Source organism: Panthera leo, chromosome C2, assembly GCF_018350215.1.
Source record: "Panthera leo isolate Ple1 chromosome C2, P.leo_Ple1_pat1.1, whole genome shotgun sequence".
NCBI classification, from domain to species: Eukaryota; Metazoa; Chordata; class Mammalia; order Carnivora; family Felidae; genus Panthera; species Panthera leo.
Genome location: NC_056687.1, coordinates 119815030 through 119832345, shown reverse-complemented (window position 1 = coordinate 119832345; position 17316 = coordinate 119815030). Strand labels below are relative to the sequence as shown.

Below are 17316 nucleotides of genomic sequence, written 5' to 3'. Positions count from 1 at the left end.
TTCTACACATTACTTTCTTAGGAAAACACTATTTTCTCACTGTTTATGATACCTTAGAAGTAGCATGTTCTTGTTCACAATGTGAGAAACTAGGAAGAAGATGTTTCCCTAAAAAGATGGATGAGGATGGAAGGTTGAAATGATAAAAGGATAGAGAGAATACCATAATAATTCACTCTTTAATACTCACTGTTAGTGAGATGAACTGTAGAGAGCTATTTGAGTCACTTAAATTGATTATTTCTGTTAGTCCAATCATTTTCTGAACAGTGAAATTATTTTCTGAACTATACTTTGGAGGTAACAGTTACATGACATAAAATAGGAGTCATTTAGTCAACACTAATTTTACAGATGGCATTAATCAGGCCCAGACTATGTTCAAATATGTTGTTGAAATGTCATCGTCAAACTATTTTATTATTTTCCCCAAGATTATTATATTAAAAATTTCTTCTGTGCAATAAATAAATAAATAAATAAATAAAGCTCAGTTAAATGTATTTCTTTTGCCAAACAAGTTAAAACAGACACAAATAGCACCACCACAGGAGATTCACTATAAATATTTTACTAACTAAATATCTTTTGAGTAAATTCATGACTATTTCTGTTTTCCTCTGGATCATCTGCATGTAAAGAGGTCACTTTTTTAGAGATATCATAAAAGGAAAAGGTAATATTCTTTACATGTAACTGACTGCAATCAGTTACTACACGGGGGAAAACACTAAGAAATAAATGATCTGTCCACTCTCCTCATCAATTAATGGACAATCATTAATCAAGCATGGTAGCTCATCTGATCTTGAAACTACTCACTAAATATATATTGAGCATCTACTAGTGCAAGGAACTGTGCTGAATGGTGACAATATGTTGATGAGGAAAACATACATGGTCCCTGTCCCTATGGAGTTTACATAGTAGTAAAAGATAATAGACAATGAATGAGTAAATAAGTGAATATATAATTGCAAAGTATGATAAGTGGGGGTATAATATTAAGAATTGCCAGTATTAAACTGAAATATTCTTTCAAGTTAAATATTCTTATTGATCTAACACTCAGATTTAACTGGGTATTCTACATTTTTATTTGCTAAATCTGGCTACCCTACCAGTAGACCAGTATAGAAGATAACTCTGTGTGTGTGTGTGTGTGTGTGTGTGTGTGTGTGTTATGGGGGGAAGGCGAGAGATATACTAACTAGGATAGTCAGGCAAAGCTCACTTCAGATACTCTGTTTAAGTTGAGATTGGCCAGATGAGAGGGAGCCAGCCAGGAAAGGAAGAAGGCATGCTGGGATGTTGTTGCAGGTGGAGGTGGAGGTAAAGAATTCCAGACAAAAATAATAACATGTGCAAAGGCCCTAAGATGTTCATTCATTCAACAAATATTCACACAGTGTCTATTATAAGCCAGGCACCAGGCACTGAGAATACAATGGCGAACAGGACAGAAGCATTCTCTACCTTCATAGACCTGTAAGTCTAAGAAACCAGTTGAGGATGCTAGGACACAGCAACAGAAAAATCATATTTCACCAGGGGAGGAAAGATAATCCAACTATGTCACTGTTATTCCCTTAGCTGCTAATATGTGGCTCCTGAAAAAACAAAACCATGTATTTTTATTAAATTAAACCACCTTTTACCTTCAACTTGGCCAGGGGAAAAAAAAGAAAAAAAAAAGAAATTGATAAACAACTTTTGTTATTCTTTATAATAACTGTCTTTGGGTTACTCATCAATAAGATGTCTCACAGTCAATGAGAACTAAAATAAACTCTTTAGGGAGATATCAGACTCATTTAAATAACTCCCTAAACCAATCAATTCAAGTGGGGAGAAAAGGCAAAATGCACAAAACAACACAAAACAACCACTTAATTGATCCAGGGTGCCTGAAGAATAGCAGAGATGCTTTGTATGTGAGAAAGGAACAACAAAAAAAGAATAAATTCTAGAAATGTAGCCATCTTCATAAAGGTCCTGGATAACCACAAATACCTTATTCTCCAGGGAATTGTCTTTTTGCTCTGAACATCAGTTAATTTAGGGAAAGGTAGTTATTCTTATGGGTAAGAGCATAGAGCATTCCTCTTATCACAGAAGTTAAGATAAATTCTATCTTGATAATTACCATGAAAATTTTCAGATAACATTCATTGTATTAATTATAACACAGCTCATGGGGACAAATGATCTGAGATCAGCTTTCAGGCCATGAGTTGAGTTCATTATATGAAAATCTTAGAGGAAACAACGAAATTCTGATTTACAGCTCAATTTTTAATTTGGTCGTTGGAACACATTTTAAAAATAAATTCACATTCCAATGTATTTTCTGAATACAGACTTTGCTTTAAGTATATTTCTTTGGAAATGCTCTTACCTAGGTTATTCATCAGTTAATAGCCTAAAACAAAATCTGATAGGATGATTATGATATGATAATTAATAATTCAGAGTCTAGTGGTGTCAAACTAACCTTAACTACATGTGGTAGTCTATTTCTACAGCCTGTTGCTAGCTCCTGGATTCTGAATATTTTATTCAGTGTATTTGTTATACCTCTCTGATTCCTATCAATTGCAAATCTGACAAGCCTGCAATCTGTCCCTAGATCTCAGTCATTAATAAAAGTATTAAACAAAATAAGCTCATAAATAGGCCTCTTTGCCAAGCTACTAGAAATATTGACTTTTATTGCTACTCAAATCAATACCCAATTATTTAATTTTGCTTACATCTAAGTTCTCCATATTAGTCCCAAGTTTCTGATGAGAGGCCAAGTGCCTTGCATAAATCCTAACAAAATTTGGTAGGGATTAAAAATAATCTCCACATTTCGGTCAAAAATTCTAATGCACTTTTGAAAACATAGAAGTAAACTCATTCACAGGAGAGAAACTAGGATGACGAATGGAATCAGAACTAGGTCTTATACAGAACAGAAGTAGGGATTTGCAGAGGAGAAAACAAATTCCATCTGATAGTTTCATTTTTTCTGATATATAAATGGCTTTATTTTTTCTAACATATAAATGAAGAGTGCTCTTCCTCAATACTAAGGGTGGCAAATTTCCACAGAGGTTGGTCAGGCAATGTGAGTGAGAACAGCCTTACTCTTCTACTTTTCCTCCTCTGATAGAGACATAAGTGCAAGAAATAATGCTTTTCTTCTTAATTCTCCTATAAATGGCTACTGTGCAAATTCAGTAACCCATGATCAGTGATCCCTGCGCTCAGTTTAGAGGCAATATGGAGTGTTAGGAACTATGACTAACTGCAAGTGTCATGTCTGGGTTAAAGGGGAGGGGCAGCCATCTTAATGCTAGCTAATTGTTGCCTGGGGAGATGTTATCTATGTTCCCTGATATTAGCACATCTTACAGCTTTTTCAAAAGAAACCAGAAGTCTAGGTTTTTCTGTTACCTCTCTTGATTTTTAAATCTGGGCAATAAATTCAGATTTTTCTAAAAAAGAAAAAAAAAACCACACACACACGCACACACACACACTCACACACACACACAAACCCTTGCCAGTCAACACTGGGGAAGTCCAACAAAACCAGTCTGCTGGTTACTGTTTGATTCCTAGAGATTAGACCAGGACCATGGGCTTAAAGATATAGGGAATCAGGTAAGAGATAAGTAGAAGTAAGAACTCACTGTTCCTCAGAGTTGTCCTGATTTCCCAACAGATCACCACATCTGGGTGGATTGACTTCCTGCTGGTCATGCTGGAAGGCAGTTAGTTCTACTGCTACTGAATTGATTGATCTTTAGTTTTTTTTAAAGTTTATTTATTTATTTTGAGAGAGATAGAGACAGCATGGTCAGGGATGGGCAGAGAGAGAGGGAAAGAGAATTCCAAGCAGGCTCTGCACTGTCAGCATGGAACCTGATGCAGGGCTCGATCTCACGAAACCATGAAATCTTGACCCAAGCTGAAACCAAGAGTTGGGGCTTATCAGATTGAGCCACCCAGGTGCTCCTGATTGAGCCTTAATGCCTGCCTCACTCTGAGAATCCATGGTTTCAAATAAAGCTTTACCTGGGTTCAGGGAAGGGAATCTACGGTTGGAAGATTCCTGAGAATGTTTATTGGAGAGGTAGGATGTGATCTCCATTTTTGCAAAATGATTACCATTCAGAGACAGAAGTCTTGGGAAAGAAGTCCTGACTGATAAAACAATAAACACAAAAGAGTAAAGGTGGAAATGAGGGTGGCCTCAGATGGGGGTGGTAATGATAAGATTCTAATGGAATAGTTGGTCTATGGCAATTAAACCTGGTGTCTCAAACCAACTGCCTTCAGTTATGTTTGGCCATCACATTGTTTAAAATTAAAATTGAACCAAAAGTACTTTTGGAGGGCACCCTCCACTTAGCCACTGGTCCCTCCATTTCTTGTTGTCTTATATCCTGGTCTATCACAAATTCACATTACCTGTCCTGTCCCCAAAGTAGTTAGATCTCCCCCACCTCTCTTCCTCCAGCGATAACTCGTGAATTTTGTAAATATATTTTCCTGAGTCAAATACATGGTGCATAAATCTAATACTTCTTAAAAATTATTATATGGTTAGGAATTTGGAACTTCAAATAAAAAATCTAAATGGAATATAGAGGGTTTGATTTGAAGGTGGAGGAAAATTTCATTTTTATTTTTGGAAGTCCAAACATTGGATAACATATTTTATATTTAGCTGGTTTGATTAAGTTGTCCCCATGGTTTAGGGAACCTGGTGCACCTCTTCCACAAAGCTGGACACAACTCTCAGTATTAGGGCTCTATCAGGTCTGGCTGGGCCTATTCTGTTCTGAAACAGTAGATCAAGTCTCTAATGATCAGTCAAGTGGCTGGTTGGTTGGACAAAGATTTCAATTTTCAATGAATTGCTCTGGCATCAGAGACACACACTAAGGTCTGTCTCATAATTTAAGGTTTACTCTCATAATTTAAAATCAGGCTTTGCTGTGACACAAATACCTGTGATTATATATGCCTTTTATGAACATCCTCCCAATGGATCCTCTCTGCATACCTATTCATTCACTCATTAGACAGAGACCTACTAACAAAAGAAGGACAGCTATTATGCCAGTTGTAGGTGCTCAGAAATCTAGTGGTAAACACAACTTAAAATCTCTATTAGGTAAGCAGAGGAGATACTTTTATTTCTATTAAAAAGGTTTTTATTACTTAAATTATTTTTATTACAGAAGTAAAACAAAAATATACTCTCTGCATTAAAGATTAAGGCAATGCAAAAATATATAGAGTAAAATGCAAAAGACATTCCCTTATATGCATTTATATACAAATGTTATTTTTTGCATAAATGCTAGTATACAATATGTATTTTTCAGAAACATTATTCTGATTTTCAATGTTTATTTATTTTTTGAGAGAGAGAGAGAGAGAAAGAGAGAGACAGAGGTGAGTGAGGGAGGGGCAGAGAGAGAGAGGGAGACACAGAATCTGAAGCAGGCTCCAGGCTCTGAGCTGTCAGCACAGAGTCCCAAGCAGCGCTCAAACCCATGAACCCTGAGATCATGACCTGAGCTGAAGTCAGAAGCTCAACCAAGTGAGCCACACAGACAAGCCCAGATACATTATTTTGTAAATTAAATTGTCTTACAGATTTTTCTATGTCTTCTACTTTTTAAAGGCTCCAAAGTTTCCCCTAGTTTGTATATAGTATAATACATTTAATCTCTTCCCTATCAATCGGCATTTTGGCTGTTTACATTTTTGTCATTCTACTGATGCACTGTCTAGGTATCTTTCTCTGCATAAACAATTGTTTATTGAGGTATATTACTAGAAGTAGTTTTTCTGGGTACATTTAAAATTTTAGGTGATAGTGACAAAAAGTGTGTAAGAATGCTTGATTTTCTTCATTCTTGCCAACACTGATCTGAACACAAACTCTTTAAATCTTGCTAATTGGATGGATGAAAAATATCTCATTTTAATTTGCATTTTCTTATTTATAAATAAACACCATTTTACTTGGCTATATATTTTGCATATGTATATACACACAGAGAGAGATCTGTAAATTATTTTTTCATATTTTATCAAATTTTCTACTGTATTTTCTTTTTCACATCGATTTGTAGTTCTCTGTATTTAAAACTCTAATCATCTGAGGTGCCTGGGTGGCTCAGTTGGTTGAGCGTATTACTCTTGATTTTGGCTCAGGTAATGATGTCACAGTTTGTGAGTTCAAGCCCCTCGTTGGGCTCTGTGCTGACCCTGCCAAGCCTGCTTGGGATTCTCTCTCTTCCTCTCTCTCTGCCCCTCCCCTGCTTGTGCTCCCTCTGTCTCTCTCAAAATAAATAAATAAACTTTAAAAATTATTAAAAAATAAAACTCTAATTGTCACAAATGTTGCCATCATTTGTTTTCTAACTAGTTCTGCTGTTAATTACTTTTAAAATTTCTGTATAGTTAAGTTGGTTAATTTTTTACTTTATTGTTTTAAAATTTTGAACTTTATTTAGGAAGATCATTGACATCCAAAGCTATAGAAATTGCTCCTAATATTTTCATGTTTTTTTCCTAACATTTAACTCCAAAATCCATATACAATTTCTTTTTAGGAATGATGTGAATTAGGCATTTAACTTTTTCTCCCAAAGGAATAGCCCATTGCCCCATACTATTTATAAAAACATCCAGTCTGTTGCCTTTATGTCGGAAGGATAATTTGGCTTGGGTTTCACATTCTTTCCCTCATAAGTGAAAATGTGCTGCTTTTCCATCTTCTGAAATTGAATGTCACTGTGGTCAAGTCCAAGGCCAACCTGATTATTTCTGCTCTTATAAGAGACTTGGATTTTCTGCCTAGATGCCCCCATAATTCTTTCTTTAAACTTGAAATTCAGTAACTCTGCCAAATTATTTCATGGTGTTGATGATTCCAAATGAAATTTTCCTGGCATCCAGTGAGTTCTTTAAGTCTTTTAGTCCACAGATTATATCATTTTGGGAGAATATTGTTTTATCATGTTTTAAAATATTTTCCATGTGTTTTCTTCTTCAAAAACACCCAAATGTCTGCCATCCATTTCTATCATATTCTTTATAGTCATTACTACATCTTTGTTCTATTCTACTTTGTTTTGTGTTATTTCAAGTCTGTTTTTTATGGTTTTGACATGTTTTCAGAGAAGTTCATTCTATTTTTGTTGCTTGTAGAGTGTCTTTTATCTCTTAAGTGATTTTATTTATCTCTCCAGTTTTTCTCCTGAGCTCTGCCAGCACACTTTTAATCTCCCTTGATTATTTTATGTCTCTTCTTTTAAATCTTAAATTATATAATAGATACAGAGAGAATCTATATTGGCCTTTATGATAATGGAGAATTCTTTTGTCTAAGCTTTTCTGTAATTCTTTGGTAAATATATTTGGGGATTGTGGGCTCTTCTTTGGCTTAAATTTAAAAAAAGATTTTGTAGTTCTAATGAACATGGCCTCCTTTTTAGTTATTACTCATCTTGAAAAGAGACTGGATGTTTGTTAAAGAATAGTACAACGATACAAAGTAAGGGATGAAATAAAGTTGAATAAGCTGAGGCTGACTGCAGTTTTAATTTGGGTTTTGTTCTGTTTATCTATTGTTGTGTAACAAATCACCCCATACCTTAGTGGCTTAAGCCAACAATCAGTTATTTTGTTCACAAATTTGCAAATTGGACAGTACTCAGTAGGTTCAGCTTAATTCTGCTGCACCTGATATCAGCTGGGGCAGCTGGAATGGGGTTGGAGGGTCAACTTCAAGGATGGATCACCCACCCATCTGGCTAGTCTTCTTGGCTGTCATTCCCTCTTCAGATAGTACTCTCTGCAGACCTGCTTGACCATCTCACAGCAAGGTGGGTTCCAAGAGGGAGTGTCCCAAGGGACAGGAAGTGGAAGCTGATGGTTTCTTAAGGTCTGGGTTTGGAAACTGGCACAGCATCTCTTCCTCTGCCTTCTTTGAATCCAAGGGAAAGGAACATAGACTTCAACTCTCCATGAGAGGGGAGTCAAAGAATTTGGGGGCCATGTTTTAAAACTGCCATAAGTAACTTGTTTCAAGTATCTGTCACCAAATTTGTTCCCTTTTTCTTAGGAATACATCTTTTTGCAGTCCATGGCATTCAAATTGAGGTGGTATAGAGAAAAGACCCACAAGTTGCAGATAGATTGTTTTGATTTAGAAATCACTGCCCCCCACTCCAATGAAAATAGCCTCTTCAATGTCCAAGCTAGGAAACCAGACTGTGGGTCAGCATGATTTCTACTCATCTTTCATTTTGAAATGTCAGACTATTTCCCCCATTTCTCCCTTGGCCCACCTACCTGATCTTATCTGTTCTCTAAACAACGGAATATTGGCTGGTCCTTTCAGTAAGTGATCTGCTGTCAGATCTGAGAAAAACCAACTTGGCTTGGCATATTTCCATCTCTCATTCAAGATTTCACATTATTGACAGCAATATCTCGTACTTAAATCTTACACAGTTTATGATTTGGAATTGTGGCTATTTCTATTTCATGGGCTATGAAAAACTTCTATTTTTCAATGTTCTTCATCGTTTTAATTTGCTTTGAGGGAGACTTGCAAAATATTTTACCCTGCTATCTTAAGCAAAAGCTCCATGAACTTTAGAATCACCCTAAAAATATCTGTTGGGATTTTAAGAGGGAGATTAAACTGAAGGTATAGATTACTTGGCGGGAGAGTTGACTACTTTACAATATTGAATCTTCCAATCCTATTCATAGTAGGTCTCCTCATTTATTGAGGTGGTCTTTTTTTGTCCTTCACTGAAGTTACTATTTGTCTTCTCAGATATCTTGTAGGTTTATTTATTTAGGGCTATTCTAATGGGTTTAGATTTAAAAATGCTATTGTGAACAAAATAATTTTCCCATTTCATTTTATCATCAGTTATTGCTGATGTCTAGGAAAGCTGTTGGTTTTTGTGTGTCAGTCTTCTGTCCAGCCAAATTTCTGAGCTCTCTAATATTTTGCAATTTGAGTCTCATACTTTTAAGTAGACAATCATAATAGCTCATCTATTGAAAATTTTATTTTGATTTTCATATTTTCAATTTCTCTGATTTTACTTTTTAAATTTCATGTTTTATGGATATAAATAGTCTCTTGTATTAATCTTAGTAAATAATTAACATGTAGGTTTTGGTTTTCTACAGTTTTATTTCTTTATAACATTGGTCTTATCTGCTTTTATAATCTATGTTTTCTGTGCAATCTCACTTCTAAAATCCCAACAAATTTTTATTTTTTAAGATTAGGATAGGGGCGCCTGGGTGGCCCAGTCGGTTAAGCGTCCGACTTCAGCCAGGTCACAATCTCGCGGTCCGTGAGTTCGAGTCCCACGTCAGGCTCTGGGCTGATGGCTCGAAGCCTGGAGCCTGTTTCTGATTTTGTGTCTCCCTCTCTCTCTGCCCCTCCCCCGTTCATGCTCTGTCTCTCTCTGTCCCAAAAATAAATAAAAAACGTTGAAAAAAAAAATTAAAAAAAAAAAAAAGATTAGGATAGATAGGTATACTAAACCAGCCATCTTGATAAAATCAGAAAGTGGACTTAAAGGTGACTGACTTGCTCAACGGTATAAAGACAGCAAATGACAGAGTCATCATCTAGACTCTCACACCAGCTTTCACTCCCCCATAGAAAAGTAAAACACACTATCCACACGAGATATGTTCTAGATTAAAGTTTTCCACTAAAATATTTACCAGAATTACTAATAAAAAGAAAATTGAATAATACATATATATATTTCTCTACTTTTCATCACTTTTTCTTACAGACATGCTAATGAAAAGACTAAAAGTCAAAAGCTATAAGAACAATAGACAATGCCTGAAAATCTAAATGACAATAGTCACATAAGTATGAATTCACTCACCTAAAAAGATATTCTGATGTCCATAAAAACAAAATTAGCAGGTAAAGATGGGGATGAGGTTAAAGATAAAAAAGTATAAATTTCCAAACATATTAGAGTTAAACATTAAATCAAATTTTACCAATTAACTGCCATTCTGACAGTAGGCTATTTGGCACAGGCTTTGAATTTGACTTCCATATATTCAATTTGACTTAAGCACCTTGAGAAAAATCAGATTTAACTACATTATAATTCTGACACTACGGGATGATGCCAGAGAGTATATACTCTGGATTTTATGTGTTTGATTTCATATAAGAATTCCCTGGCACTCATTCCACTATCTTTTGAAATGAGAAACTTGTACTGTTAACCCATGAAAAGCAAACTAAATTGTGAAAAAATTTCTCCCTTTTCCTCTCAACACTGCATGTCATTCTGGCAATGAAAAAAAAAATGATGTATTTGAGGACCTCTGGGTCAGGAAAATTGATAAGAGCTCCCAACTTCTTTCTCATAAACAACCGATATTTTAAAGCTATTAACACAGGAGCTGGGCATTCAAAGACAGTTCATTTATCATCCAATAGCTGGCTAGGGTGTCAGGCCTTGCAGTCAGGCTCTGAAAAATGGGCCCTGAGTTCACCCTCTATAGCTGAACAGCTGCTCCTTCCCAAAGTTTTAATCAGATTCCCTGAGCATTACATGCCCCAGTAAGGCAGAGCCCACATAAAACTTGCAATAAGCCTGCCATGTAAATTCATTATGGAACTCAAGTAATATAAACAGATTATGTTCTTCAGGCCAAGAGAGCACTTTTAATTTAGACCAAAATTATGATTGCATATTGATTTGGCCCATTGTTCTCTGGAAAATTTTTTCTAGGAAAAAATTCAGAAATAATCACCTGAAATAAATGGTATTTTTTTGGTTGCTCAGAATGAAGCCAGGATTGAACACATTGGAAAGAAAATATACCTTAGGACAAAAAAAAAAAAAAAAGTCTCAACCCAGAGCTCCTGAAACTATTTATAAGTTTTGTCTTTTTGTTTAGATGCACTTCCCTCCAATCCCTTAGGTGAGAACCATAGGCTTCTTCAGACACTAAAGGAAGTTTATGACCACCCCACTAAAATTTAATGTGCAGTGTTTTAAATCATATTATTAACAGAAGCCAGTTTAACAACCTTTGGAAATTTAACCTCACCTGAGGCTGAAGTCATGATTGGTTCATGTCATAGACGGCTTCTCACAGATGGCTCTGATATCTAGTTACAAATTATTCTCTGTCACTAGGCTTAGGGATGTATGCCACTGGTCACAACATAGAGAAGAAGAGGGAATCACCATCAATCCCCCACCAGATATTAAAGGACATTAGAATAGAGACAAATGACATTTATGCATAGAGACAAAAGTGTAATGTGTCAATCAGAAGAAGGACTGGCTAGTCATGGAAGAATCTAGAAGAACTGTAGAATCAAACACTGTATGTGACCATCTCAGATTTATGTAAAGAGGAGAGAGAAAATTTCAGATATCCTCACAAACTATGAGTAGTTTTAAGTTATCGTAACTGTTGGTATGGATTCAGTGGGTGGTTTCCAAGCATTTCAAAATTTCAGGTTCCATGGGAAAAAAATACCTTTTGGGTGAAGGATGCATCTATCTGTCATCTTTTTCCATGATCACCATACAACCCTCTGGATATTATTTGCCTTTATATGCAGGTTTGCCTATGGGAAAGACTGCTTTTATCATATGATTTGGGGTACTTGAAATTCTGGTGAAAAGTAATTTCCTGTGGTGAATTAATAAAGCAGATGCTTATTATGATTCTGTTTCCTAAGTAGCTTGACTATGGATCTAAAATGAGCTGATCATGCCAGCATCTATATTCCAGTCATTGGGTCAGTCATTTCTTGGTGTTTATTATATCAGCACCCTGTCCACATCTGCATCAGATGTACTTTGCTTAGTATAAGTCACTGTCTTACTCCATGGGTGGTCATCCTGGGCCCAGACTAAAGAACATTACCAAGTTCTTCAATGTAAACAGCTAAAATTCAAATAGAGTCTAAAAGGATTAAGAAGCTACCCATGACTTAGTGACACTGTACAGCAGAAGACAGAAATAACTTCAACTCTCAAAACTGGTTTGTTGCCTAGAACATCAGTTCAAAGTTACCTGGGCATGTAAAGGACAATTTTTAAAACATCTACATCTTACAGCACATCAACAACCGGTATGGCAGAAAATATCTCCTGCTGTCCACCCATGGAGGTAACCTTTTCCAAGAAATTGGAGAGAACTGAAGAGATGGCTTCCTAATGTGGATCATAAATCTGACAATAAGGAAACATGAGGTAAGCAGATAGACAGTAAGAGAAACTAGGAAGATACGGTAAAGATAAAGGACAGCCTCCAGAGAGAGAATGTTATGAGTTCCACAGCTGGAAACACTACAGCTACAAAGGCGAGAGCCTAAAATCTTGAAGAAAAATGGAGTGACCCTAGGGAAGATACTTTACCAGATAGGAATCCTTTGCATGGTTTGAAATTATTGAAAATTATCTAGAATTTCATATGAATTGATTTCAACATTTCTAAGCCAAATTGAAACCTGTTTTCAGACTCTTGTGCACCATTTTGAGAAATATTTTGATGAACATGGCTACTTGAGTGAAAACTGGATTGTGTTAATAAGTAGGTCTTTTGCCATCTCCACTTTCTCTACATGATATAATATCTCCCTCCTGTATCATTTGGTGTTCACTGTTTTCGAATATTGTAGATGATAACAGAGTGCTTGGTTTTGCCTTCTTTTACATTTCTTCATTAATAATCATTATTGTTATTGTCACAGGCATTCCTAATTAAATTTATGGTTGTTTCAACATTTTTTTGCTCACCACTCCTTGTCTCCCACTTCTTTCTGAGCTGTTTCCTATTTCTATCACTGATTATCTATGAGTGGTAAATTCTGCCTACTTGAACATATCTTTATTCCATCCTTACCCTTGAATGATATTTCAGTTGAATTTAGAGTTTAGGTTTTTGGTTATTTTCTTTTGGCAATTTGTACATATTACTCCACTGTCCTCTGGCAGCTATTATCATTAATGAGAAAACTGGTGCCATCTAAATTGTTTTCGATTGTAAGTAATCCATGTTTCTTCTCTGGTTGCTTTTAAAATTGCCACTTTGTCTTTGATGATCTCATGTCTCTCTACAATGTATTTGGTTGTGAATTAGTTTTAATTTATCCAGCTCAGGTTATAATGTGATGTTTCAATTTCTCTCTTCAATTCTGAAAAATTATCATCTATTATATCATTAAATATTGCCACAGATTGATTTTCTTTAGTGCCCCCTTTAAAAATTCTTATTGATGTATTCTGAATTGTTTCATGTTATCCTCCATGTCTCTTAGCCAACTTTTTATATTTTTCTAATCTGTGCTGCATTCTGGGTCATTTGCCAACTTTATCTTCTGGCTCACCAGCTGGATTTAATATGACATTTGTCTCATTCAGTTTTAAAGCTAGTATCTGCATTTTTCTTTTTGAAAAGTTCCTCTGTTTTCTATTTCACTTATTTTACTATCCCTATTTTCCTTGCTCCTCCATTTATCTCTTCAGTGATTTTTAATATGCCCATTTTATAATTATTCTCAGATTTTTGTAATATTTGTTTAGTTCTTTAGGGTCCTTGTTCTTCTGATTCGCTTTTTTGTTGTTGTTTATCTCCTGGCTTTTCTTCATGATGGATTTTTTTCCCCCCTTTGTGGCCTATAAACTTTTACTGTGAGCTCATTTTCAGGAAAAATTATATATTTTTTTTCTGTGGGATTTCTATGTGCCTGGGTTAAGAAAAGATCAGTTCAGAGTAGTTTAGCATATTTGGAAATAAGGAAAGAGAAATGAGGCTAAGGCAGGCAATTCAATAGTAATGAAAACTTTTATATTAATTTTTTGGCTTCCATTTCTCTTATCACAACTGCCCAGAGCAGGGATTTGATTCAAATCCCAGATAGATGGCAAGTCTCCTCACCATTCCTTAAAGGCTGGTGAAAGAGTCTATGTGACTGAGGGAGCACTTTGGATTAGGCTTTATTCAAAAAGATTTGCTCAAGTTCCATTACCATGAATGAGTCTATCTATAGATAGGACTCTGACTTCCACATGGAAATAGGAATCCAGCCCCAAAACCTCTGGGTCTATATCCTTCACAAAATCCTGTGGCCACTGACTGTGATTTCTCTCTTGTTTCTCACACCTGGGGAATTTCCTTTTCTTTTATTCAGAATCAACTCTACATTTAAAGAAAAATTTTTGCCTTTTCAAACAAAGCATTTATTTCAGTTTGTAATGGCATAGAGCCTATCTGTTTCATTTTAATCTACCAGGTTCTGAATATTTTGTTATCATGAAATATGGTGGTTCTGGGATGCCTATTATACTTGCCCTCCACTTATTTTCTTCTTTAAAAAAAATCAATGTTTATTTATTTTGAGGGGGAAGGGCAGAGAAAGAGAGGGACAGAGGGAATCCCAAGCAGCCTCCATACTCAGTGCAGAGACCAATGAGGGGCTCGATCTTACAACCATGAGATCTTGACCTAGGCTGAGATCAAGAGTCTGTCACTTAACTGATTAAGCCACCCTCATGCCCCTCCACTCAATTTCTTCTGATAATAAGATTCCATGCTACTGGCCACAGGGATGGGGAAATGATTCAGATCTGGCCAATCATCATGTTTAATTCCTTTAAAATACAATGTGATTGGCCTAGGGGTGACCTTCTGATACAAGCATAGCCAATCTGAGTCCTTCTCTGTGTCTGATATATAAATATTGGGAGAATGAAATGTCACTTTGAGTTAGAACAACAGTATAAGCTTGGAGATTGCATTAGCCACTCTCTTCTACTTGTTAGAGTAAGTCATGTATCTGTATGGGAAAGAATGAAGCTAGCCCCAAGAGGAATTCAGAGCCAAGGAAGAACAAGGAAAGAGCAGACAATAGAAAAGAAAAAATAGACATGTGTGAATCTCTGAGTCCTGCCATGCCCAGAGTTAGCCCATCTAAGTTAGCCCAAAGTTTAGCCCTGCTAAAAAGGCCAATGAATTCTTTTTGTCTAAGCTAATTTGATTTAGGTTTCCTTCACTTACATCTGACTGATACACCAATAAATGAAAATACAACAGAATTAAGATAAGAAAGCATCAGTATGGACTTCTTTCATTTATTTATTTTTGGTAGGTCCATTTGTCATGCATGGCTTGACACGGAGAAAAGGAAGTTCTAAGTCACGGGGCTGAGTTCTGGAGAACCAGTGAGTGAACATCAGATCTAATCTGAGAGACCAGGGACAGAGTCACAGGATAAGCCAAGGTCACTTTCCAGTAATCTGAACAGAGACATTAAGAGCTAGGGTAGGGAGATGTCAGAGTCATAGCCAGGAAACAGGAACCAGGGATCATGAATAAGAAAAAACAAACACAGACACAGCAGCAGGCAGAGGTGTGGGCAGCAAGCACTGGGAGTTCTGACTTAAAACTGGAGGTCATCTGAGCTCTGCCTCCTAGCCACTTCTTAAAGATGCCAGGATGCCTTCCCATTCCTGCTAGGTGATGCCACCTGGTGTCCAAAAAATGAAGTTGGCATGGAATTGACTGCCAGGACAAGGAGTTTTTAAGCAAAAAGGCCTATAACTTCTTTCCTTAAATTATATATCACAGCAGTATGTAGAAAGGCATCAAAATAAATGCATTTCATGCTGATTATCAGCTTCCAAGGCAAATATCAAAGTGAATTACCTTCAGAAAAATGTCAAGATATAAGAACCTTGTTTTTAAGTTAAAAAGATTTGTGAGAAATATACTTTCTGGTTGTGATAATAGTTTTGGTTTATTCTTATCAAAAGGAGACACCTCATCACCCCTATGTTTACAACTATGGGTCAAATGAGAGAGGAAGTTGAGCTAATGAAGATAACTAACAAGCTTTTCAAATATTCGGAAGAAGCAGTATGAAGAATATTCAACCTCATCCTCTGGGAAAGATTTTAATGAGAGAATTAGTAAAATGTCTCTGCCTTCATCTGAAAGGCTATATTAAATGGCTCCTTCAGTAATTATTTGAGAACCTTCCAAATAATTAACTGTGTGTTGTGGGGGACAGAGAAAGGTAGAACTTGCTTTCAAGGAGCTTGCAATCTACTTAGAGATAATGGTACCAAGAGAAATAATGAATATCCTTAGTGATATATGTTTATAACCAAACCTACGCAGCTACTTTCTGGGATAATTGTTAGAGCAATGTTTGTGCACACATTAAATCCCATTATAGCTATTGTTTGCCTATTTCAGTGAGGAGTTGTTGAGGACAGGGATGGGTGACTGTACCTTTCCATCTATATCACCAATGTTCAGTGTAACGTTTGGCACATGTAGATCCTCAGTACATTTTTGTTGCATGAATGGATATCTCATTTCCTTAGTCACATGGTTCTTTGAGTCTCACTGCCATCCCATTAACTCCCATGTTAACTTTTCCTTAAGGTGCATGGAATACAAAGAGTGTGGTTTTTCAAAATGTCACTCAATCTAAGTGCCAAGCAATCACCGGCATCACTCTTTAAATGACATTTTCTAGTAAGAACCTCTAAGTAGCATAACACTCTTACTTAAAAAAGGAAAATTAGTATTCCATTTCTCCCTTTTTTTTAATCATCTACATTGAATTTCCTTAGAAGCATTTGCTTAATAGGGAAAAAAGGCACCTAGTACGTATTTATTGTCGTCTAAGAGCCAGCTGTTTAATGGGGTTCTTATTTTATCTCTAAGAAAAGCTGGAGGCATTTGCACACTGTGGAATTATTTCAAAAGTAGATGTTTCAGTACAATACCGGCAATATGTCTGTTTTCCAGATAAATGACTGAGAACACTCAACAACCTCTTTCTGCTCTTTCATGGGTGGAAAAAAAATTTAGACTTTAACCTTTATCGAATTTATATTTTTTAAAAAATTTTTCCTAATGTTTCTTTACTTTTCAGAGAGAGAGCGCGCGCGCAGGAGCCGGGGAGAGGGAGACGCAGAATCCGAAGCAGGCTCCAGGCTCTGAGCTGTCAGCACAGAGTCCTACACAGGGCTGGAACTCAGGAACCATGAGAATAGGACCTGAGCCTAAGCTGGAAGCTCAACCAACTAAGCCACTCGGGCGCTCTGGTAGAATTTGTATTTAAATGAAGATTGCTGGAGCGCCTGGGTGGCTCAGCTGGTTGAGTGTCAGATCAAGTTGTGATCTCAAGGTTCCTGGGTTCTAACCCCGCACTGGGCTCTGTCTGCATTGACAGCTCAGAGCCTGCTTCGGATTCTGTGT

At 36.3% G+C, this 17316-nt stretch overlaps 1 protein-coding gene and 1 long non-coding RNA gene across 20 annotated transcripts in view; one reads left to right on the top strand and one right to left on the bottom strand.

Annotated features, from left to right (window-relative positions):
* Positions 1–17316, bottom strand: part of SLC9A9 (solute carrier family 9 member A9) — a 766376-nt gene that overhangs the window by 417039 nt on the left and 332021 nt on the right. The window lies entirely within an intron of this gene.
* Positions 7672–16376, top strand: LOC122229597. The gene is made up of 3 exons (XR_006207072.1): positions 7672–7898; positions 12162–12296; positions 15858–16376. It is a non-coding gene; the product is annotated as an uncharacterized LOC122229597 (long non-coding RNA).